The sequence below is a fragment of the Pituophis catenifer genome, unplaced genomic scaffold (genome assembly GCF_029215685.1).
Source record: "Pituophis catenifer annectens isolate HBS135680 unplaced genomic scaffold, rPitCat1.0.hap2 SCAF_3, whole genome shotgun sequence".
In the NCBI taxonomy this organism is placed as follows: Eukaryota; Metazoa; Chordata; class Lepidosauria; order Squamata; family Colubridae; genus Pituophis; species Pituophis catenifer.
Genome location: NW_027256883.1, coordinates 117,223,193 through 117,247,163, shown reverse-complemented (window position 1 = coordinate 117,247,163; position 23,971 = coordinate 117,223,193).

Here is a 23,971-nt window from a genome sequence, read left to right as displayed (position 1 = left end):
CTGGATCTGGACCGCAGGCCTTGTGTTTGATACCCCTGGCCTAGGACTTGTAGTTCAGCTGCAACCCAAACAGTGTGCTTATCTTCCTAAGCACTTAATTTCTCAAGCATGTCACTACCAGAAGCATTACTTTCTTGTCATCTTACATTTTCAACCTGAAATCCATCTATTGGTTAGATCAGTTAGAAGATGGTTTGTCTCTGGCTGGGTAAAATTGATCTTCCATCTTCTTTACTCTCTGGGTAATCATCTACACAAATAGATCATAACCTGCAATATGGCCTCTTCTTTGGGTCTTCTCTGGATCACGCCCAAGCAACATTCTCAAGCCATCTTTTCTGGATGCCCATGAACTAACCACCTTTTAGCAGTGAAACACTGCCCAGACCAACTTCACTTTGTCTTCTCACTTTGTTCTTTATTAAAACTGATCTTCAGCCTGTGTAGGTTCAATAAATTGCCTAGGTCCAGTTGTGGTTTCCATTCCAATTTTCCTTCCTGTTCTCTTTTCCAGAATTACTCTAATATTTTTGAGATTCCACCTCTAATGTCAGCCCAGTATCTGTGGCCCCTTCCTCTCCATCCTACAGGAATGCTTCATATAGAAACTAAACTTTGATCTATTCTCAGATTCTCCTTCTCAGAAAAACTGGCAATAAGCATTTATTTGGGTTTCTGCATGAATGCATGAAAAGTCATAGAGAGTGCATGGCTGAATGCAGGCTATCATAAGGGCAGTGGTAAACATTCTAAGAGATTTTGTCCAAATAATTACATGAATAAACAAAAAAAAAAAGCAATTACACCTTTATGAATCCAGATGGAAATAATTAAAAGTTGAGAGAGAGAAATAAAATCTATGAATGCTGCCAAAGATCTCATTCACATCTGTAATGTATTTCCCTCAGCACCTGGCACAGAAGCCAGTTACCCTTTACAGCTACAAGCAACTATATATACAATATCTAATTCATACTCTGCTAGAAACCAAAACTTTTCTTAGAATCTGTCCAAATAAAAGAATGAGCAAACTTTTGAGTTCTTTAAAATCAGTCGATGGCAATTATTAAGCAAAATAAATGTGGGGGAGAGAAAATGGGGAAGGGTTTTATCAAAATTAAAAAAGCAAAATCTTTATTTGTACTTATATAAACTAAAGTCCTGAAGATCTATGGCTTTGCTCAGTCATCCAGGTCATGGTTGGCCCAAAGGTGGTTTTTCAAGAGGCAACTGGACTTTCTTTGTTTTCCCTTGGAGACATTTTGCTTCTCATCCAAGAAGCTTCTTCAGTTCTAAATTGAAGAACTAAAAAAGCTTCTTGGATAAGAAGCAAAATGTCTTCAAGAAAAAACAAAGTCTAGTTGCCTCTTGAAAACCCACCTTTGGGATAAACTCTTGATGAGGAAGTCTTCTTCATTTAAGCTGAAGTCCAAACAGTATCAAGTGAGTCATCTCAAAACTTATTTTTGAATCATTATGTCAGAAAGCTTTGACCTATATCTCATTTGTCTTGAAGGGAGCTTAAAATTCAAGAGCTTGTTTACTGTTTCATGTCACTTTCATTGGATATAATAGTGTTCCTGTTGTGGATTTATTTTTATTTTAATTTATGGATCTGCCCAAACTGCTATTCAATACTTGACATTTCTTTCAATCAGTTTCTTTTTTTCAGTTCCCCACTTCCATGGAAATCTAACAGTATTTCAATAGAAATGTCTTCTAAAGACCAATAGGTAAAGGCAAAGATTCCCCTCACACTTATGTGCTAGTCGTTCCCGACTCTAGGGGGTGGTGCTCATCTCCATTTCAAAGCTTAAGAGCCAGCACTGTCTGAAGATGTCTCCGTGGTCCGTCTGAAGATGACTAAATCCGTCTGAAGATGACTAAATCCGTCTGAAGATAACTAAATGCCAAAGGCGCACAGAACACTGTTATCTTCCCACCAAAGGTGGTTCCCTATTTTTCTACCTGCATTTCTTACGTGCTTTCGAACTGCTAGGTTGGCAGAAGCTGGACAAGTAACAGGAGCTCACCCCGTTATGAGGCACTAGGGATTCGAACTGCTAAACTGCCAACTTTTTGATCAACAAGCTCCGCGTCTTACTGAGCCATCGCGTCCCTTGTAAAGACCAATAGGATCTATAATAAGAGGTGAAACTGCATGAAATTGTCCAATGTGAATATTGTAGAACTAATTTTTACCTCCAAATGTATAAGAGTTAAAAAAAACTGTAATTAAAAAGTTGTTTTGACTTAGCTTATTCAATAGTGGATACCTTTCTAGAATGATGGATATTTGTACAGCAGACAAAACATAAATAACCATCACACAGTTTACTTTGCAATGCAGAAATGAGAAATAAGTCATAAAAGGATTGTTTGCTGAAGCAGAAAAGAAAACATTCTATCCATGTGGCCTAAAGCAGATATTTACTTGATCTCTTGAGTACATGGTGTACATTTTAATTTAAAGGACTAAATGCAGTCCTCCACACTTATTATTATCCTTGGGCCGAAACAGAAAAGAAAGTTTAATTTTTAACCTAATTTAGCATCACTTCTTAATGTAATAGAAACTGTGCAAGTGAATTATTTTTCAATGGTAAAATATTACATAGAAGAGCCTATTTATTTAATGGATGGGTAAGGTATGAGGATTTGGTCGTGAGTAGATCAGTTCAATTTCTCTCATCCAGAAGAAGCACCTCAGAGTCTTTCATGATCAATTAAGAGACTGAGAGAAGAATAAACAAAGATTCATATATATGCATGTTGCCTCTTGGAATACAAGCAAGGGTCTGGAATAGCTCCTGGTCCAAATATGTGTCCAAAAACAAGTAGCTAAGAATGATTACCTAATTCTCACTGGAAAGAGATACTCAGTAAATCCTTTTCCTTTCATTCTAACTCCTATTTTGTTATACCCCAGATGCGCTTGAAGTCCAGCACAAATGAAGGCTGCACCTAGTCCGTTCCCTGGAATGCTCCATTGTACCTCAAACAAGCAATCTAGAAGACAGATTGAAGTTGAAATGTTCCCTTGATGCAGACAGTTTGAAAACTTGGTTTACTTTACCTCAATCCAATGTTCAGGTTATGGGAATTAAAACCAATTTAATACTAGACAACTGTAAGTAGATGTATAAGCAACACTTCAAACCCATCAATAATCTTTTCCAGGATACAAAGTGAGCAACATTTTTGTCTAGAAATATTTAGCTGCAGCTTTTGTTCTTATTCAGCTCAGTTGATATGAAAGCAAGAACAAATTTAGTGTAGTGATTAAGGCATAAAGCTCAAAACTTGGAGATGTGAGTTCTAGCCTCACCTTAGTCATCAACCCAGATGATCTCAAGCCAGTCACAGCCCTAGGAAGGAGACAATGGTGAACTACAACTGAAAATATTGCCAAGAAAAATACAGGGATTTGTCCAGATGGTCATCATGAGCCAAAAATTGACTTAAAGACAAAAAAAAAAAAAAAGCAAAATGTAAGCAAAGATATAAGGATTCAATCAGTCTAATCTTTATTCAAGTAATAGATCAACATAAAATAGAAGAGCAAAGGTGGCAACAAACTAGCAGCTCCTGAAATAAGCTCCCAATTTGTGACTGGCCTCATCCCTTTTGGCTCAGGCCTATGGCCTTAAAATGCCAGTCAAAGACAAGAAAAGAGCATGAACCAGCTCCACTAATGATACTGGGGCCCATAAATACAATAAAGCGTAGAAACAAATAAGGATTGACTTTTATCTGCCCAGACAACACAAAAGCTACTGCTTCAAGATACCCTCCCCCCCCAAAGGATATTACAACTCAAAAGCCAGTCAATCAATTTATTATTTTTATTTGGTCATATATCAGCAAATAAAACAAAAACTCACAACCAATTAACATAAAAAGAGAAACACATCAGATTCTAAAATATTTAAGAAAAATTGGAGGTGATACTATGGCATACTGTACAAACCACAGAACAATGTTCACTGTGATCAACAAAATGAAATCTGATTGATCAGATAGTAACCACTTAAGGCAGAATGAGTCAGAACAACCAGAATGTTTTTGTAAAAAAATGGGAGATAATAATTCCTGATGAGTTCTTGTGTAGAGGACCAATACAAAATAACATGTTCCATCATTTCAGTGCTCCTTTGCCACATGGACACAATCTCTGTTCAAAAACAGAGCCTTGGTAGTACAGTGGTCTAAAGCACCCTGTTATTAAGACCAGCTGCCTGCAATTACTGCAGGTTCGAATCTCGCCAGGCTCAAGGTTGACTCAGCCTTCCATCCTTTCAAAGATAGGTGAAATGAGGACCCAGATTGTGGGGGCAATAAGCTGACTTTGTATAAATATACAAAAGGATGAAGGCTATTGCTTAGCGCATTGTAAGCCACCCTGAGTCTCCGGAGAAGGGCGGCATATAAATCAAATTTTTTAAAAAATGATATTTCAATATCGCCTTTCAATAACACCACTTAGAAGGAATTGAATCTCACCAAGGATAGAACCCTTCTAAATTTCAGAATCATTGTACAGCTTAAGTATCTGGCTGGTTGGAAAATATAAGCAGAATCATTCAGAAAGGTGGCTTCTAGATAAGTCTGATTGCAGCCCTAAGTCAATGGGTCATTGTGTAAGTTCAGCTAGTGAATGTTTATAAACCATTAGGGTGATGGCTGCCCATGTAAACCCATAATACATGCAATTTAGCATGTATTGTCTGGCAGCAGACAAGCTCTTAGTCATAATTAAAGGGTCCAACCTGACTGAGGAAAGAAGAGAATTCAAGCCAACAGAAGATGTAAATTCAAACAGATTTTTTAACTTTATTTTAAGTAGGCCAGCTTCATGATGAAGCACTACAATCAGGACACACTGGGTAGGATGCTGTACTTCAAAAACAGATATCAGAAATTTGGACTGAATTATTTCAAGAGAAAGATCTGACATATAGAGGCCCAACTGAACCCCAAAGAGGAGCTGGGCTTGCATCTTAGCTGAGAAAACTTAAATCCTTGCAGGTATATAATGAGCTCCCTTGGAGAACACAAAGGCCTGTAAGAAGATAGATCTCCTCTTTGTCCTTCTAAGCCTTCAGTCCAAGTAACTCTCTGGAGCAGGAAGGTAGCAGAGATAACCTCCTGGAACAAGTATCTTGCTATATGTCAGCTCTATCCTCTTAAATTAGACATAATCAATTCCTTCAACTATTCTTCATATGTTTTAGCCTCCAGTCCCCTAATTATCTTTGTTGCTCTTCTCTTCTTTCAAAAGTCTCAACCTTTTTTATATATATATTACTGTAACCAAAATTAGACACATTATTCCAAGTGTGGTCTTACCAAGGCATTATAAAGTGGTATTAGCACTTCACATGATCTTGATTCTGTCCCTCTATTAATGCAGCCCAGTACTACGTTGGCTTTTTTGGCAGCTGAAGGATACTGCTGGCTCATATTTAAGTGACTATCCACTAGGATTCCAAGATCCTTCTCGCATAACTACTATTGAGACAGGTACTACCTATTCTATGCCTATGCATTTGTTTTTTCTTGCCTAGATACAAAACCTTACTTTTCTCACCATTGAATTTCATTTGGTTAGATAAGGCCCAGTGTTCAAGTCTGTCGATACTTTTTTAGATCTTGAGCCTATCTTCTGGGTTGTTGTCTGTTCCTGCCAGCTAGGTGTCATCTGCAAATTTGATGAGTTCTACTTCTCTTCTCTTCCCTTATCTACATCTGGTTTTTCAGAACCTGACATTAGTGGTTGAATGGCATTATTTTTCTTCATATTCTCTCCATACCCTCTCTCCACTGTCCAATCTGCCAACCAGACACCTTGCACTGTTAGTCAAGTTCCTCTTGTTGTTCTATCTGGTCCCCACTTTCTTGACTACCTTTCTTCTTGGTCTTCAACTTCTTCCTCTGGGTTTTTGGAATATAGAAACTTCAGCCTCTTTGTTGGCTCTGAAACAGTCACTAGCAGAACATAGATTTTACATCTTTTCTTTGCCAACAGTACAGCAGCCTTTAAATATGGCTAGCTTTACCTCACACCCTCTTATAAATATGGTGTAAGCATAGGCTAATTTGCCAGCCATATATCAAGCAGGCCACAGATGATTCCAATCAATATTGGCCTCTACACCTTCTCTAGCGATGGTGGTATATCTCTGATAGCTCCATATGCCAGTCTATGGAGATTCTCAGTCATACATGTCATGGTTGTGCCAAAGGTGCTTTTTCAAGAGGCAACTGGACTTTCTGGTTTTTCTTTGAAGATGTTTCATTTGTCACCCAAGAAACTTCTTCATCTCTGACTGGATGGTGGTGAATGGAAGGATTTATACTCCTTGCAGACAGCTGGTGATTTGCATTCTTTTCACATTCTATATGCCAGTGTGAAGACATCTGAGATAATGATATGTCTGACCAGGACTAATAATGCAATCCTTTCACATTTGAAAAAAGATTCTTTTAGGCTTCTGTCTGCCATTTCCTGTGTATGACTATAGTGCTTTAACAATAGTATGCACAGGGGTGAAATCCAGCAGGTTCTGTAGAACTGGGAGTGGAAATTTTGAGTAGTTCAGAGAACTGGCAAATACCATCTCTGGCTGGCCCCAGAGTGGGGTGGGAATGGAGATTTTGCAGTATCCTTCCCCTAGAGTGGGGTGGGAATGGAGATTTTGCAGTATCCTTCCCCTGGAGTGGGGTGGGAATGGAGATTTTGTAGTATCCTTCCCCTCCACACCCACCAAGCCACACCACGCCCAAGCCACGCCCACAGAACCAGTAGTAAAAGAATTTGGATTTCACCACTGGTTATGCATCTTGATAAGAACAGCTGAGTCATTTGGAGGTCTTTGGACACAGAGGCAGCTTTCTATTTTACCAATTCTTACAGACAAAAAGATACTTCAGCAGTGAAATGAAGAGGGGCATATTTATATACTACAATTTCTCTCCTGCACTTTGATGGGAAAAAGAAACGGGGGAAAAAATATTAGCAGCTCCTTTTCACCACTGCTTTAGTTTCCTGATCTTTATCTGGAGACCAGAAAAGGTAAATTTCAAATTAATTCTTTTTTCCCAATTTGGGAGGAAAAAAGGGGATACTTTGGCTCAGGCAGAATCTCTTATGAGTTACCTAAGTATGAAGGATGGGAGTGGGCAAGAGCATGAATAATATAACCCTTTGTACTTTTACTTGAAAGTAAACCCTATATATCAGATAGTTTCAGTGTGCAATGTGTGATCCTTTCGTGATTCTTTATGGACTTAATTCAGGAATAAAAAAGAAATAGAAAGAAAAGTACAGATAGTAGAGATTTTTAAAAGCTTTTCTTTTTTTTTCACATTTAAGAGAATTGTGCTGTCAGCCAGATGGAAAGTATTAGTTTTATTCTCTCATAGACATAAGTGATAAATACAAAGATCATTTAATCATGGTTGTTAATGAAGAATCTTATAATTGCCTTTCAATGACATGTGTGTGATGTGTTTGCTTCTAAGTCAGAAGTGACATTCTATTTTCAGTGTGCATTAATAGATACGATTGAGATATAATCAGACACAGACCAACTAATTGGGTGATGTTTGGTTTCTTAGTAATGCAGTGAGTGAAAGTCTTTCTTTTTCTTTTTCACTTTTTCTCTTCCCTTTTGTATTAATCATGAGGAGCCAGATTGTCTGGGGCAATATGCTGACTCTGTAAGCCGTTTAGAGAGGACTGTAAAGCACTGTGTGGCGGTATATAAGTCTAAATGCCATTGCTATAAGCCAGGAGTGTCAAACTCATGTCATCACAGTAGCATCACATGACAGTATCGTGACTTTTTCCCCCCTCACTAAACTGGGCATGGGCATGGCCAGTGTGTATTACATCAGGCCCACAGGCTGCTAGTTTGACAGCCCTGCTATAAGCAATCTAATGCCATCCATAATAGGAGACCTGGACATATCTTCAGATTATTGTTATATCTTAAAAACGGAATTCTTCGGTTGCATTCTGCTTTGTTTTGTCATAGCCTGGGATGAATTCTCTTACATCTTTTTTTTCTCCTGAAATTGGGGAGAACTATTATGCTTTTTTAAAAAAAAAATCACTGCATGAATGTTTCCAAATTCTTGGAATGGTCCAACAATTTGGATTTTAATCTGAAACCGATAATGAGGCCTCACTTTAATCTTTTCAAAACAAGCATATCATTTTGAGAGGTGGGGCTGTACATGTTTATCTTATTTATTTAGCATTATAGATTACTTTTTAGAATGCTTGCAATGACCTGTTTACATTATCTCCTGTAAATTATTCTTTGTAACATCATGCTGGTTAAGAGTTCTGCAGAAAAAGCTTGCACAATTTTTATGTGGATTTGATCAGCACCAGTAAGAAAAATCCAGCTCTGGATTATTATTTTTACCCATTCTGACATATTATCATCATTATATGGGGCTTTACATATAGCAAATTAGGAAATTTTGCATTATCTCACCTAAAGTCTCTCAGTCTCCTTCAGACGGATTCAATACTAAATAGAGGTATTTCACATTTCTTTCCTTCCTTCCTTCCTTCCTTCCTTCCTTCCTTCCTTCCTTCCTTCCTTCCTTCCTTCCTTCTCTTTCTTTCTTTCTCCCTCTCTCCCTGTATATATGAAAGCTTTTCAGCTGAGTAATTTCAACAAGAGTTAGGGCTTAATCAACACACATATAGATTTCACAAGGCTTGAAACGGGTATATCTCTGTACCTCTATATCTTTATCTAGATGCATAAGAATACATATGTGATTACAAACACATGAAATCAGTATAGAATGAATATCCTTAACTCAATTTATGTTGCGTTTGCTAATCTGGTTCATTAACTTTCCTTGGGGAGAATGTTTTGTTTGGAAAACTCTGCATTCAATTATTTAACAGTACAAAGAACTATGGAAAAAGCAGAGAAACCTATCCAAATGTATTTCTGCATTTGCAATTTTAATCTACAAAAGCAGACTTTGCAATTATGGATGCTGAAATTCTCATTTTGTGCCTTATATTTAAAACTATATAATAGCTTCATTTCTGCGAAGAATGGGGCTTCAGGGATCTCTGCTACATGGAGCAGAAACTGGAGGGTTTGTTTGTTTCATTTTTGTAGGGAACATGCATTTAACTTTGTTGCTAAGCTTGTACTTTTGTTCAAATACAATAAACACAAATGAATATGATTTTTTTTTGCCTTGAGAACCTAGATATCTCAGTTCTCCAAGTGATGTTCCTTCCCCAAAATAGGAATCTTCCATGCAAAAGAGAGAAGGGTTAAGAAAGGGTACTTTAGGGTTTCTAGAAACTAACTGTGTGTGAGAGAGGGAGGGAGGTAGAGATAGGGTGGAAAGAGGCAGGGTGGGAGAGGGAGAGGAAGAGGAGAGATCTTCCCCAAACTACCTAATGATGGAATACTGGTTGAATGTTTTAAAAGGAGGAACAGATTTTTGGGGAACAAAATAATGTAAGATAACATTACATCTTACACTGTTTTGTTGCAGCTCCACCTTGTTGAGTAATTTCTTGAGAATTCTGTAAATTTACATTATATTATTGAGACAACTGCTAGAATTAACCAATGAAACTAAAGCACAGAAAAGGAACTGTTCTCTTTGACAAATCAATAACAGATTTTTTTTTAAATCCAGGCTTGCCTATTTTATATCCTATTTGACCTCATATTGACTTGTATTATCATCAGACATGGGAGTCTTTGGGAGTTAGAAGTTCTATACTATGGTGGTTCTGCTCTTGCTTGCAAGAATAGTTTCAGAGAGTGACTGAGTCTCTAGACCCTGGCAACTGTTTATTCCCAATATTACCTAACATCTTAATGAAGCCACTGCAGGAATTGATTAAGACTTTGAAGACTGTCATTATTATGTTGAACACTTATGTTTCTCCATAATCGTGGAATCATAAGAGCTTATGCAGGTTCTAAACCAGTGTCTGGATGCAATAATGGGTTAGATAAGAATCAACAACTTGAGAATCAATATGGACAAGGTGGATATTTTGTGTAAGGATAGTTTCTGTGTGGGAGAAATTAGATTGTTCATAAAATGATTGCACTTTCTGGAAAGAATCAGTACAGAGTTTCTTCTAATGTCACTAGAAGACCAGGTAACCTAGTATGTTGGTTAGTCTGTGTCCTGGACCAGGATGATTAGCCATTGCTATTTCAAGCTTAGATCACTGCAATGGACTCTGGGAAGCATTTTGTCAATCACTTTGTTTGGACCACAAAGTTCAGCTGGTACAAAATGCTTCAGTTACCTTGCTGAATGAGACACTGATATATATATAGGACTAAGGTACCTAATGCACCACCTTTGCCATTGCAGATTGCTGAGATTGTCTTTTGAGGTCCTGCAGCATTTTCCCAGTGATAAATGTCATGCGCAACATTTGAAAACATATTTTCTCATTGTGGCAAAAATTAACAATTTTTTTTTCAGACAGGTTAAATGGGTCACCTGTAATTTATCTTATTTCAGTGAAGAAAAGAAAAGAAAAGAAAAGAAAAGAAAAGAAAAGAAAAGAAAAGAAAAGAAAAGAAAAGAAAAGAATAGAATAAATATACCACAAAATTGTCTCTGCTGCAGAAGCTCTCAGTGTACATAGAAAACAATAGAGTAATAATAATCATAATAATGATACCAGAAAGAGAAGGTAGTAGAAAAGATTAGCAGGATATTAGCAATACAGCTATACTACATGGATAAATAACCTTAGGCATAAGACAGTGCTATGGGAATTAAATGTTCAACAGAGTGATGGCATGAGGGGGAAAAAAACTGTGTCTGTCTGGTTGTTTTTGGCATGCCCTGTAGCAGTATCCTGTAGCAGTATCCTGAGGGGAGGAATTGAAACAATTTATGTCCAGGATGTCAGGGGTCAGTAGATATTTACTCAGCTCTCTTTCTGACCCATACAATATACAGGTCCTCAGTGGAAGGCTGGCTGGTTGCAATTGTTTTTTCTCTTCAAATTAAATCTCTTAAAATTAAAGTTTGTAGGACTGAACTATAGATTCAGCAATCCAACATTCATGGCTCATTAACATTTGAGTCTCCCTTGTCTAATTGTAACCATGCTGCTTGTCTAAACTCAGAAATTATGCCTTGACCTAGCATTTACTATTCATTGTTTTTAGGGTTTTTTTAGCTGATCTGCTTCTTGTCCAAGTTTATAAGTATTCCTGAAGCAGTTTTTCCATCACCTCCTTGAATCCAAGGCTCTCTTGACCTTCCTAACCAAGTTCTTGTAAATCTAGCCTCAAACATTGTAGCAACACCAGTTAAAAGGAAAAAGAAAATATGTCATGGAATTTGACTTTCAGTGATTACATGAACACATTTGTGCACTTTTCCTTGTAACAATATGGAAATATTTTATCATGGTCTTCTGGGATACCATCTTGACTTTTCAGTCTAGTTTAAGAGTATTTAAGGAAATATATCTGAATCTATAAAACAGAAATTGATTTTTACTCTTAAAATGTTTTTGATTCTTTTTGGAATTTTCTGGTAGCTATCCAGACCTCTCCCACTTAACTTTGGAGGTGCAGGGAAATAGATAAAGTTGTTACCTGAATTAAGGCAGTTGCTTACTGAATTAAGTGCTACCAAGCACAATGAAAAATAAAATCTGGACGACATCATGGCTAAGCAGAAATTGGATAGAAACTGGTGACTAGAGAAACACAGTTTTTTTAAAAAATCCATGGAAATAGATTTTTTAATCTCTGGAATAATAACTAACTCAGGGAAAGAAAAATAGTGCTTTTTAAAAAAAAAAAAAAAGAGGTTCTGCAGATTGTGAGCTAGCAATCTTCTATTTACAGGACAAATAACAGCAATTATGCTGCCTTTCCCAGAAATTTTATAATAGCTCTAGAAAACATTGGAGACCATGATTCAGTTGTTGTGCTGGTTTATGACCATAACAAAGATTTGATTGATTGATTGACACCGTTGAAGAGTTCTTCCAGCCTCTGCAAAATAACCAATGAACTGCTATTGTTAGCCTGTCACAAAGTAATAGTGCAAAAGATAAAATGGGCAGGAGCATAGAACGTGCTATGAGACACAGCAGAGAATTAAATTTGGAGGTTGTATTTGCAATCAAAGGAACGTGAGTACAGAGTGATGTCAATCATTCCTCCAAAAATGGTTATTGTCCCATTCTGGTAATGGGGCAACAGGGTAATGGGGCAGTATAGATAAATCCTTAGAAAATGTGCCTTTAGTAAAGAATTGACCTTTGGCCAGTGAAGGTAGCCAGATCAGATGATTTTATTTATTTATTTATTTATTTATTTATTTATTTATTTATTTATTTATTTATTTATTTTGTTTCTAACCGCATAAAATGCTCTATAAAAGTTCTAATGAAGTATAACATGCCATATTGATATAGGAGATAGAATGTTCAACTATAATGCTTGCAGAATTATGAGAACATAACATTCTAGGTTTTCGAGATGCTGCTGATTTTTATTTTAAATGTTAGATTACTGAACTCCTGCAGTAATTCAGTTGTGGCATGTTGGATGTGGCTATTGGAATAGACAACACCCCACCTCCTCCCTGTGCTCACTTTGCATCCTCCCTCTCCATCCTGCTTAATTTTATTTTAACTGAATTTTTACATTTAAGATCTTTATTTATTGTTTTAATGTTTTTTCTGCATTTAATCCTATGTATGAAAATCACCAAGAATTGAGATGGCTGGCATATAAAATGATAGATGATAGGTAGGTAGGTAGGTAGGTAGGTAGGTAGATGATAGATAGATAGATAGATAGATAGATAGATAGATAGATAGATAGATAGATATGGATGGATGGATGGATGGATGGATGGATGGATGGATGGATGGATACTACTATACTTTACCCTTGCTACTGAAATGTATTCAGTAGCCTTTCTTCTTTCAAATTTTATCACAATGCACAGAAATGTTTTTCTATGTTCTTACAAAAAACATAGAAAATATGTGTTTTGTAAGAAAAGCAAGATTTAGCTACACTCTCTCCCTTGGTCAACTAAATCCAGTGATGGGATTCAAATAATTTAACAACCGGTTCTCTGCCCTAATGACTGGCTGGATGGGCATGGCCATGGTGGGTGTAGTCAGGGGGTGTGACAGGCAGCACTCAGCCTCCTGCACCCCCCTGGGAGCAAAAATGGCCAGCAGGGAGGCACTGCCCTTCCGTGCTCTGTTTTGGGCCTCCCTGCAGCCTTCTGGGAGCAAAAACGGGCTATGGGGAGCCAAAATGGGGTGCGTGGGGACTCCTGGAAGGGGAAGGGAGGGGTGCGCCTGCCACGCATGCACTTTTTCCAAGAGGGCCGGCGCGCTTCTTACCAGAGGACAACCAGTTACTGGCCAGTTCCCTGGTGAGACAGCTGTTCCCAAGCCGGTGGCAGTGCTCTTGGCCCTGCCATCTGGGCAGTGCCATGCACCGGCCGAAGAAGCTCACCCGTCCACTTCGGGCCCCGCCCTTCTCCTCTTTCCCCACAGACTCACTTTCTCTTTCCTCTTTCCAAGGCAGCAAAGGCGCAAGGGGTTCCCAGGAAGCCCAGCACCCAGCAGGGAGGAGCCCAAGCAAGGGTTCAGGGTCACAGCAGAATGAGCAGCCAAAGCCCGTCTCTGCTGGCGCACCTGCCTCTCCCCCACCTTCTCAGAAGAAGAGCTGCTTGCTGGCCCTGAGCGCCCGAGGGAAGCGCCAGGTGGCTATTTTGAAAGGGGCGGAAGCGGTTTATGCAAGCCATGGGATAAGTATATTGCATTTCAGGTGGCGGCTGAAACGGTAGTATTCTTGTTTTGCCTCTCCACACCCCATTTTTGGAATTGGGGAGGCAGCGAAGTTCTCCAAGCAGCGGAGATTGTGGCAACAATGTTTTCATGTGGCAGCAGGCATAGTAGGGGTTGAGCGATGGGCCCAACCACTGGTAGCACACACCCTCACCCGACCCCCACTGCTGCGCCACCAGCCGAGCCAGGCTCTCTGGGCATACACCAGGGAAGAAGCCGTGGGCTGGGCAGCTGCCCGCCTGCCAGCAAATGCACCTGAGCTGACCGGTTGCTCTTCCCTTCTCCCGGCAGCTGCAATTGCTACTGCTGCTCTTCTGGGGTGGTGCAGCTGCAACACATCCCAAGTGACCCGTGCGGCTGGTGAAGCAAGCCAAGAGGGGCATCTCAGCCCACTTTGATGACGGCCATGGGGTCATCTGAGCAGGCAGCCCACCACCACCCCACCCTTACTGGCTGCTGGTCCTCCGGTGGTCCGGACCGCCTGGGACCGCGCAAGTAGCTCACGCAAGCAGGGAGGGAGGGAATCCCTGACTTACCTTCCTCTGCTCCCTTAGGAAGTGACCACCGGGATTCCCTCTCTGCATCTTTTGGCAGGTGCGCCAGTTGCTGGTCTTTGCATACGCATGCATGCCAGAAACTAGACCAGCTGGCCAGTGCGCATGCACACTCTGGAAACAGGAAGATTGTTTTCCTGGAGTGTGCATGTGCAATGGGCAGCTGCTCTTCCAATTTCCGGCACACCCGTGCGCATGAAAACCAGATGGCCAGCGTATCAGAACCCGGGTGATGGCTCTACATGCCCGGAGAAATGGCTCTGTGTGCCACTTTCGGCACGCATGCCATAGGTTTGCCAACACGGCCTAGGCTAATTGGCATAGCTATGTCTTCAAGGTCTTTTGGAAAGCCAAAAGGGTGGGTTAGACAGGACCTCGGGGAGCAAGATGTTCCAGAGGGCAGGACCCGCACCAGAAAAGGTTCTTCTTCTGAACTTGCCAGCCAAAATTCCTTAGTCGATGGGGTTGCAGCATGCCCCTTCTGATGGCTCTAGTAAGGTAGGCTAATCCCATTAGGATAAACAAGTTCTCAGATAGTTTAGACCCATGCCATAATTTGACTAGGTGCTGCTACTTGTGATTTAACTGTCTAAATTAATCCCTTTTTTGTGCATATGGAAAGGTCAGAAGTAGCAGATTGTACCAACAATTTAGCTATACTCTGCCTGCCTATGGCAATCTGCTTGGCTGGTTTTTCTTTGCATTTTCATAAATCACTCACGTGAAAAGTTATGTAGTTATGGTCCTTAAAATGTTCAGATATGGCCAAAAGATGGTGCTAAATAAACTGCGGGATTTTTTTGTTTTTGTCTGGCTTGCACTTGATTATTGGTCTCTCTCTCTCTCTCTCTCTCTCTCTCTCTCTCTCTCTCTCTCTCTATTTATCTATCTATCTCTATCTCTTTCTCTCTGTGTGTGTATGTATGGGTGTGTGGGAGGAGCTTTAAAATAAAAAGTGAGCTTTGTATTTACACTAAGGCACTATAAATGTATACCATTTAATTTTAACAGATAAGTAGCGCTTCTGTAAATGGATTAATTAGATATTACTTGCTCACTGGGATCGCTCAATGTTAAATGTGATAAATGGAAAAGACATTCTCCTGGAGTTGTGTTAAATTTTGCAATTAGATTAGACTCTACTGCTAAACTTTCCTGTCCACTTAAGATAGATGTCAAGTGGCAGAAATAAACTGGACCAATTATATAGATTGAAACAACATAATTTTTCTTCAACGTGCTGATATATTGGATATAGTTTAAGAGGTAAAGATTTGAATAAAACAGATAATTTACAACATATGGGGCAGAGGCATTATCTAGCACAGAGCTGGGGAATGATGGCCCCTTTATGACTTGTGGACTTCAGCTTCCAGAATGGAGCATGGCCGAGCATGGCTGGCTCAGGAATTTTGGGAATTGAAGTCCACAAGTCATAAAAGGGCCATTGTTCCCCACCCATGATCTTGCAGAAGAAATGTTTCATACACATATTATTTTAGATTCAATATGAAATGGGAACAGCCTCTACCTAGAAAATTGCAATTTACAAAAATGCCATTATTTTATCATTTAACACTTTTTTTGTTTGTTTGTTTTATGGTATAAAAAAAGCATTATAATTTTCTCACATCACAAAAACATGAACTCATCCAAAGACATTGAATGGTAGGGAATTTTGGATGGATAAAGAATTTTTATAAACCATGGGATTTGCTACCATGAAGTATCATAATGATATCATCTTAGATGACATGAAAAGATGATTGGACCAATTCATATAAAATAAGTCTATGAAGTTTATTAATCAAAATGGCTGTATAAAACCTCCAGAATCTGAGTTACTGGGAGGAAAATCCAAGGTGGAATATCAGGTACTAAATTAAATCAGTATTTGGTCCAGTAAAACTTAGGGTGGTATGTCTGAATTATTGTTTGGGTGATGTGTCAGAATTGTTACTTTGATGTCTGCTTGGTTTCCCCTCCCAGATTAATGAGTTCTGTGTTTATAGATTTAACTTCCTCTCTTGAAGTGTTGTTAAGCTCTTTGCTCTTGTCATGGTTGGTAGATTAACGGCATACAAAACATAATTTTTTATGGCACTTATCTGCGGGGTTATGACCATTTGTCATTTTCACAGTGATGAGGTCAAGACTAAGTTGGCCTTAAAGACTGTAATACTGTGTATCTATCTACATGAGAGTCTGCCATAAGAATCTGCTCACTTGTGTAAATCTGGTGTGGAGATATTGCTGGTTGGAAGTCTACAGTATGCATTTAATATTTCTTAGACTGGGTAAACAGGAAAAAATATTTCAAATCAATTGTTCTATTCTGGCAGTTTAGAAGCTGAGATAGAGAGGTCACAATAATTTTGTGGCTGTTTCATCTATGACATTCTGATGGTTTTCTAGGAGGAATTGTTTTTTATTGTTGTTGTTGTTGTTGCACACAGTGGCATTTGGCCGGAAAGATTGAGTGGCATGGGGTACAGTCTTCTGATATCTAAGGGCAGTGGTGGGATTCAGCCAGTTCGCACCACTTCGGGAGAACCGGTTGTTAATTTTCTGAGCAGTTTGGTGAACCGGTTGTTGGAAGAAATCATTAGGGCAGAGAACCGGTTGTTAAATTATTCGAATCCCACCACTGTCTAAGGGACAAGGAAGAGAGAGGCAACCTATTCTCCAAAGCCCATGAAGGCAGGACAAGAAGTAATGGATGGAAACTTATCAAGAAGAGATTCAACCTAGAACTAAGGAGAAATTTCCTGTCAGTGAGAACAATTAATCAGTGTAATAGCTTGTCTCCAAAATTTATGGATACTCCATCACTGGAGATTTTTAAGAAGAGATTGGACAACCATTTATCTGAAAGAGTATAGGGTTTCCTGTTTGAAGAGGGAGTTGGAGAAGAAGACCTCCAAGGTCCTTTTCAATTCTGTTATTCTGTTATTGTGGGATCAGCTAGCAGTCAGCAGCAGCCAGAAATGCCCAGATAGAGAAAAAGAGATCTCAGTTGTGGGGGAGCCATATGGGTTGAATATTAGAGATTAGCCAAGCTCATACCAGTACCAACCAGGAACAGTCAAAAATAATGCAAGTGGTAATAACGGAGGTTGGGAGTGGGAATAGAAGTTTTTTTAAGAGACTACTTAATAGATATGCACTAATATATGAGGATTATTTTAGTGAGCAGACCAGTGACTGGTTGATGCATGTAGGTCATAGGTCAACATTGTAGTGATTAAATTTTGGGTCTTTGGGATGCAAAGCATGCCATCATGAGCCACGGTGGCGCAGTGGTTAAAGTGCAGTACTGCAGGCTACTTCTGCTGCCTGCCAGCTGCCTGCAGTTTGGCAGTTCAAATCTCACCAGGGTCAAAGTTGACTCAGCCTTCCATCCTTCCGAGGTGGATAAAATGAAGACCCAGATTGTTGAGGGTAATATGCCGACTCTGTAAACCACTTAGAGAGGGCTGTAAAGCACTGTGAAGCGGTATATAAGACTAAGTGCTATTGCTATTGCTATTGCTATTGCTGTTGCTATCAGACAAATATTTTTCCAAATATGTGTTATTTTTATACAGTCCTAACTGGTCTATACCAAGTTTTCTAAAACAATAAAATATTCACTGCCAAGTAAAAGTTCTTCAGTGAAACATAGCATTTCAAAATTAAAAAGAGAACGATGGAAAGATTGACATGCATCTCTTTTCATTCCTTGGCAAGAACAACTTTGTTTTGAGTTGTGATGTATTTTCAGTTGTATGATTGACACAGAGTGCATTTTGCCATTGAGGTGAGAGCCAAAGCTTTTAGAACACCTCTGTACTTAATATAAATTTCAGACTTCTGTGGATCCTTTCCCTTCTCTTTCAAACCCATCATTTGAAGAAACAAAAAGAAATCTCAAAACATAGCCTCCCAAAGTTTGATTAAACATACTTATCAGAGCTTCTTTCTTTCTTTCTTTCTTTCTTTCTTTCTTTCTTTCTTTCTTTCTTTCTTTCTTTCTTTTTTCTTTTTTTCTTTCTTTCTTTCTTTCTTGAGTTGTGTGAGTTGCAATTTGACAATGCCCTGATAAAACAGAAACAATATTATCCAAAAAAAAGTTCTGCACAGAGAAAAAAAATCAAACGCAGGTCAAGAGAGTTTTGCTGTATCTATTTTTACCTTCCTTGCTTTATACATTAGACTAGAAGTGGACAACATCGCGTATCCACAAACTCCAAATTTAAATTAATTGAAAAATAAATAAAATGGCTGGAATTTTATCAAATTGCCAGGAATTTCGGCATTCTCACAGAAGACCACATTTCCTGACATTTGGCACTCATGCAACATTGGTATGAGAGTGCACAATAGCAGTTGAAATTGTTGACAAGATTTTACTGTTCGTGCAGGAGTTTGATGATACTGTATTGTTAAAGTGTGAAGACATGAGAAAAGTACAGCTTGATTTTGTTTTGTTTTTAAAGCAAGACTATACATTTCTATACTGGGGGAACAGGATAATTGGTTCAATCCTGACTCTCATTTCCAGATCTTTGTTTCTATCCTTAATATCTGTACATGTGAGGCTAAAGAAATATAAAAGCCATTCGCTACTTATTACCTTTAGGACAAGATCTGATTCATAGCTCTTCTTCAATCACAGGCAATCTTCAGATTTATTCTGTCATTGGAAGTCTCTGCATAACATTGGAGGATTCTTGGAGGGCAAACAGAAGCTCACCATGAGCTATAGAGAACTGGTCTTCAGTGAATCAAGCTAGTATCAAGCACACTGTTATGCATGCAAATCTTACCACTAAGAATCAAAAGCAGGAACTCTACAAGGAAATGTTTATTTGCATCTGCACACTGGATCTGCACAAGCCTTATTGCCTTCTTTGATAAACTGACTAAATTACTGGATCAAGGAAATTCTGTGGATATAGTATACTTAAGCTTCTGTAAGCCATTTGACCACAGCCTACTTCTTGGTAAGATAGAACAATGTGAGATAGACAATACCATCACCAGATGGATTTGCAATGGCTGGCCAACTGCACTCAGCCTGCAGTTGTCAATGGAACTGCATGTAAATGAAAGGAAGCATGCAATGAGGTACTTCAAGGTTCTACCTTGGGGTCAGTGCTCTCCAATATCTTCATAAATGGCCTAGATAATGGAATGGAAAGGGCACTCATCAAATTTCCAGATGACACCAAACTGGGGAATTGCCAGCACGATTCAGAAAGATGTTGACAGACATGAGCATCGGACTCTATCCAACAAGATGTAGTTCAGCCATAAGAAAAGTAAGGTCCTAAATGCACAGATATAGGATAGGCAGTACCTGATTCAACAGTAGTGTTTTTTGGCAGTAGGTCTAGGTGTCCTGATGGATAACTGCTTAAGTATGAGTCAGCAATGTGGTGTAGTTGCCAAGAAAACCAACTTGGTCCTAAACTGCATCAACAGAAAGATATCATCAAGATCATGGAAAGTGATAGAGCACCACAATTAGGATTTTTCACCTAGTTCTGATCATCACAAAACAAAAAAGTTGCTTAGATCATAGAAAGAGTACAAAGATCAACAGAGACTGTAAGGCAGGGGAGTCAAACTCACAGCATCACATTGTTGTCATGTGATGTGGAAACACTTCACTAAACTGAAGGTGGGCATGGCCAATGCATGACGCATCCGGCCCATGGGCCGTGATTTTGACACCCCTGCTATAAGGGATCTGGGAACTAAATTGTATGATGAACATTTAAAGAAACTAGGTATGCTTAGCTTAAGTCTTAAGAGAAGACTTGGGGGAGACAATGTTAGCAATCTTCCAATACTTGAGGGGCTGTCACAGGGAAGAGGGCATCAACTTAGTCTCCATAGCTCCTAAAGGCAGGACAAGAACCAATGGGCTGATGCTCATTAGAGGGAGGTCCAACCTTGGAAATAACAGTGAGAAAAATTAAGCAATGAACATCTCGTTTAAATACTCCATCACTGTAGATTTTCAAGAAAAGATTTAATAACCATTTGTCCCGGATGATATAATGACTCCTGCCTTGGACAAGGGTTTGGACTAGAAGACCTCCAAGCTCCCATCCAGCCCAATGATTAGATGATTCTTTTATTCTACCAAAGTCCCTTGTTTCCTTGGCTCTATTTTTTTTTTGGGGGGGGGAGGGGAAATTCTATGTTGACTTCAGTTAGAACCCCTTATGTGTGCATCTTCCTTTAGTGGCTGCCCTTGGGGATATATAGGATAATATTCATCCCATTGCTGAGAAGCATTCAAGATAAACATGGGATCAATTCCATTTAATCTTCCAGAATGTAATTTTCACACATGTTCAAATGAAATCTCAAACCTTCTTTTCAGTGCTGTGATTTTATTTTATTTTTTTGGTTGCCTAGGCAACAGTAAAGTGAAAAGGATTTAGGGGCATAATCTGGAAGACATTGATGGGGCAATCTTAGGAAATGCAAGGTTTCACAATATGATATGATTTATTTGGCTACATAGTTGCCTACTGAGCTATACGCACAAGCTCTGAGTAATAAACTGTCTTTATCTCTTTTGCTATGCACAGTAGTCCTAAAAGCCCATTCTTCCAAAGTATTATAAGCAGGTTACCCATCATAAACAGGACAGAGTTTCTCCGCTGATTATTCACGCTTACTGCCTGCACTTGTTCTTTATGGGAGGAAAAATCAGTATTGATCATAAACAAACCAAATCCAATTTTAATTTCATTTAGAATCTACTGCACTTCAGAAGGTAAATGGTAACTTCTATTTGAGTGTGCCCGGCATATACTGTATGTATGCCACAAAGAAATAGAACTGCATCAGGGCTATGAACGTTTTAAAACATACAATTGATAATGCATCTTTTAAAGAGAACCAGCAATTAATTGGTTTTAAAGAAAATTGAATATGAATAAATTTTCTGTAGCCTTGTGATGTGATGTGAAAGAATTTGTAATACAAATCAGCCTTTAGTAAGATGGAATTCTGTAGATTTATTGAGTTTTAGCTTCTATTCTCCAATACGTGTGGCCTCACAGATGACTATAAACTCTTTTTTTTAACCAGCTCCTGTATGTCTACATTTCCAGATAACTGCCCGAGATATAGCATTAAATGTGATATATTTCTCAAAACATATTCTTGTACATGAAAAGTACAAGAATTTAGCTTTTTTAAAAAATAATCTGTATACAAAAACAATTTGTTAGTAAATGATATAAAACCAATTTGGAAAACTTAATCAATCATGTTTGATTAAATTTATATGTAATCAAAACTTCCAGATAAGTTTGAAAAGTTGATTAAAGTATAAAAGTAAAGACACTCCTGAATCCAGCTCAATTCTTAGTGACACAACCATGCAATATTGTTCACAAGATATGTGTGAATATTCATGTTCATGCCTGAGTGTTTTTCAACTTCTCAGTCTGGTTTTGACCTAATATTCTTTGGTGGTCTGTGTCCCAGACCTGTTTAACCTCTGAGTCCCAGCTATGTTGGCTAGCTGTTATAATCTGTCGAGATTAAGGAATGCATAGAAGGATAAGCAGATTGATAAACACAAGCTACTCGTTGCCTGAAGGCCATTGTCCATATTTTTTTCTTCATGACCTATAACCCTTGCACTCATGTATTCCCAAAATACATCAGAGACAAAGCAGTCTCCCCAAACTCAAGTCAATTAAAACTTGTAACCATTAGAGTAAAGTACTATGAATTGTAGCTTTTTAGAAAAACAAATGGTTAAGCACTACTGATGTTTCATTGCAGAATGTCTATTTCAAGTTTGATGCATTTCTTATAATTAATGCTTCACCAGTCAGTTGGGCTATTCTTTCTCTGGGATTATATTTTATCAAGTATTCCATGTATCTCTATTACATTTTACAGATACATCTATTAGTATCCCATGTATCTCTATTACAGACAACAGACTTTTTTTCTGCTGACTCATTCCAATGGAATAAGTCCTCAAAAGAATAATTATTTTGTCAAATTTTGCAAAATGTGGCCTTGTATTTTTCTCATCTTCTTTCACAGTTTTAAGAGATGCAACTTCAAAGTTTAATTAACTAAATCAGGGAAACACATTTTCTCCTGAACGCATGATAGAAGTTGAAAATAAAACATCTTCCTGGAGTCAGTTTTAAAGATTATATAACTAGCTCTGCTACATTGTTTTTCTCTCTTTGATTAAACTATAATATAAAAATCTGTTAGCGACATCAATGAAAGGAATTATCAAATTTTTAATGCAACATTTCTTTTGTTGTTTAAGAACAAAAATAAAAGAAATGGTTTAACACCACTTTACACTTCATAATTCTGCTTAAGATTACTTAAATTATGTAAGTCAAAGCTTTTTGATGTGGTTTGCAAAGCATTTTTTTCCTCAGTGGAGGCTGTCTTGTTTTAATTTTTAACATATAGTTAATACCAGTAACACATTTCAAAGCCAACATCAATAATAATTACTACCACTCAATTTTCCACTAAAAATAGACAACTTATCATTGGAACTTAGTTTTTACGTGATCACTAATAAAGTATATTAAATTTTCTTTTTTTATAAAATATGGTTTCACATAAAAACGATTTTGAAAAAGTATTTATGGATGAATAAACATATCATATAACCAATGACCCTCTAAAGGTTAGGCAGTGTTCAATTATAAACTTGTTTTATCTCATTGGAGGTGCATGAAGAAAACAAAGCATTCCATTGAACTATTGGTTATATTGAACTGTTTCACATGGAAATCAAACATTTATAAGCTAGCATTGAGTTGAAATGAAATTGGCAGCATCCCACTTTGATAAAATTTAAAGACTTGTTCCAATTAAGAATGTTGATATATCTTTACAAACAGCTAACCCATTGTCCTTAAGTACAGGGCAATTATTTCATTGAATTAAGGCTGCTTTTATTGGTAAATGTTGAGGGGGGTACTTTTATATTTTGAGATGATAAATTGGGACACATCTATTATGACAATTTGGAAGGAAGAAATAAACCAGGAATAGGCAAAGGTTTCTATCAATGGATATCTCTGGAATGTTGAAAGCATCTTATGGGCCATTCACAGATGGCTACCATGATAGTCTGGCTTGTCACAAAACAGATGGCATTAGATGAGATAATAGTAGCTTTAATTATCATTGTAAGAGGTACTTCACAATTATGAAAAGACTTCCGTAAAAGACATGCTGTTATTTAGATCTTCTGTTACATTGTACGGTAGCAAGGAACTGCTTCTTTATGTGAACGTAGCCTTTGCTGATATTGGGTGAAAGGGAATTGTATTGTTTTTAATGTATTATTACCAGTGTAATATTTGTGAGATGGATGACCATATCCATCAAATTTGTATAATACTAACATGTTTGACTGGGCAAAACAATGCATCAATAACTGGAGCCAAGGTACCTCAAATGGGCTAATTTATAGAATATGTCCAAAATCTAGAAGCTAGATTCATTCCTAAAGGAATGAAATTTGGGAAACATGTGGCTGCTCCAGTGCTACTGA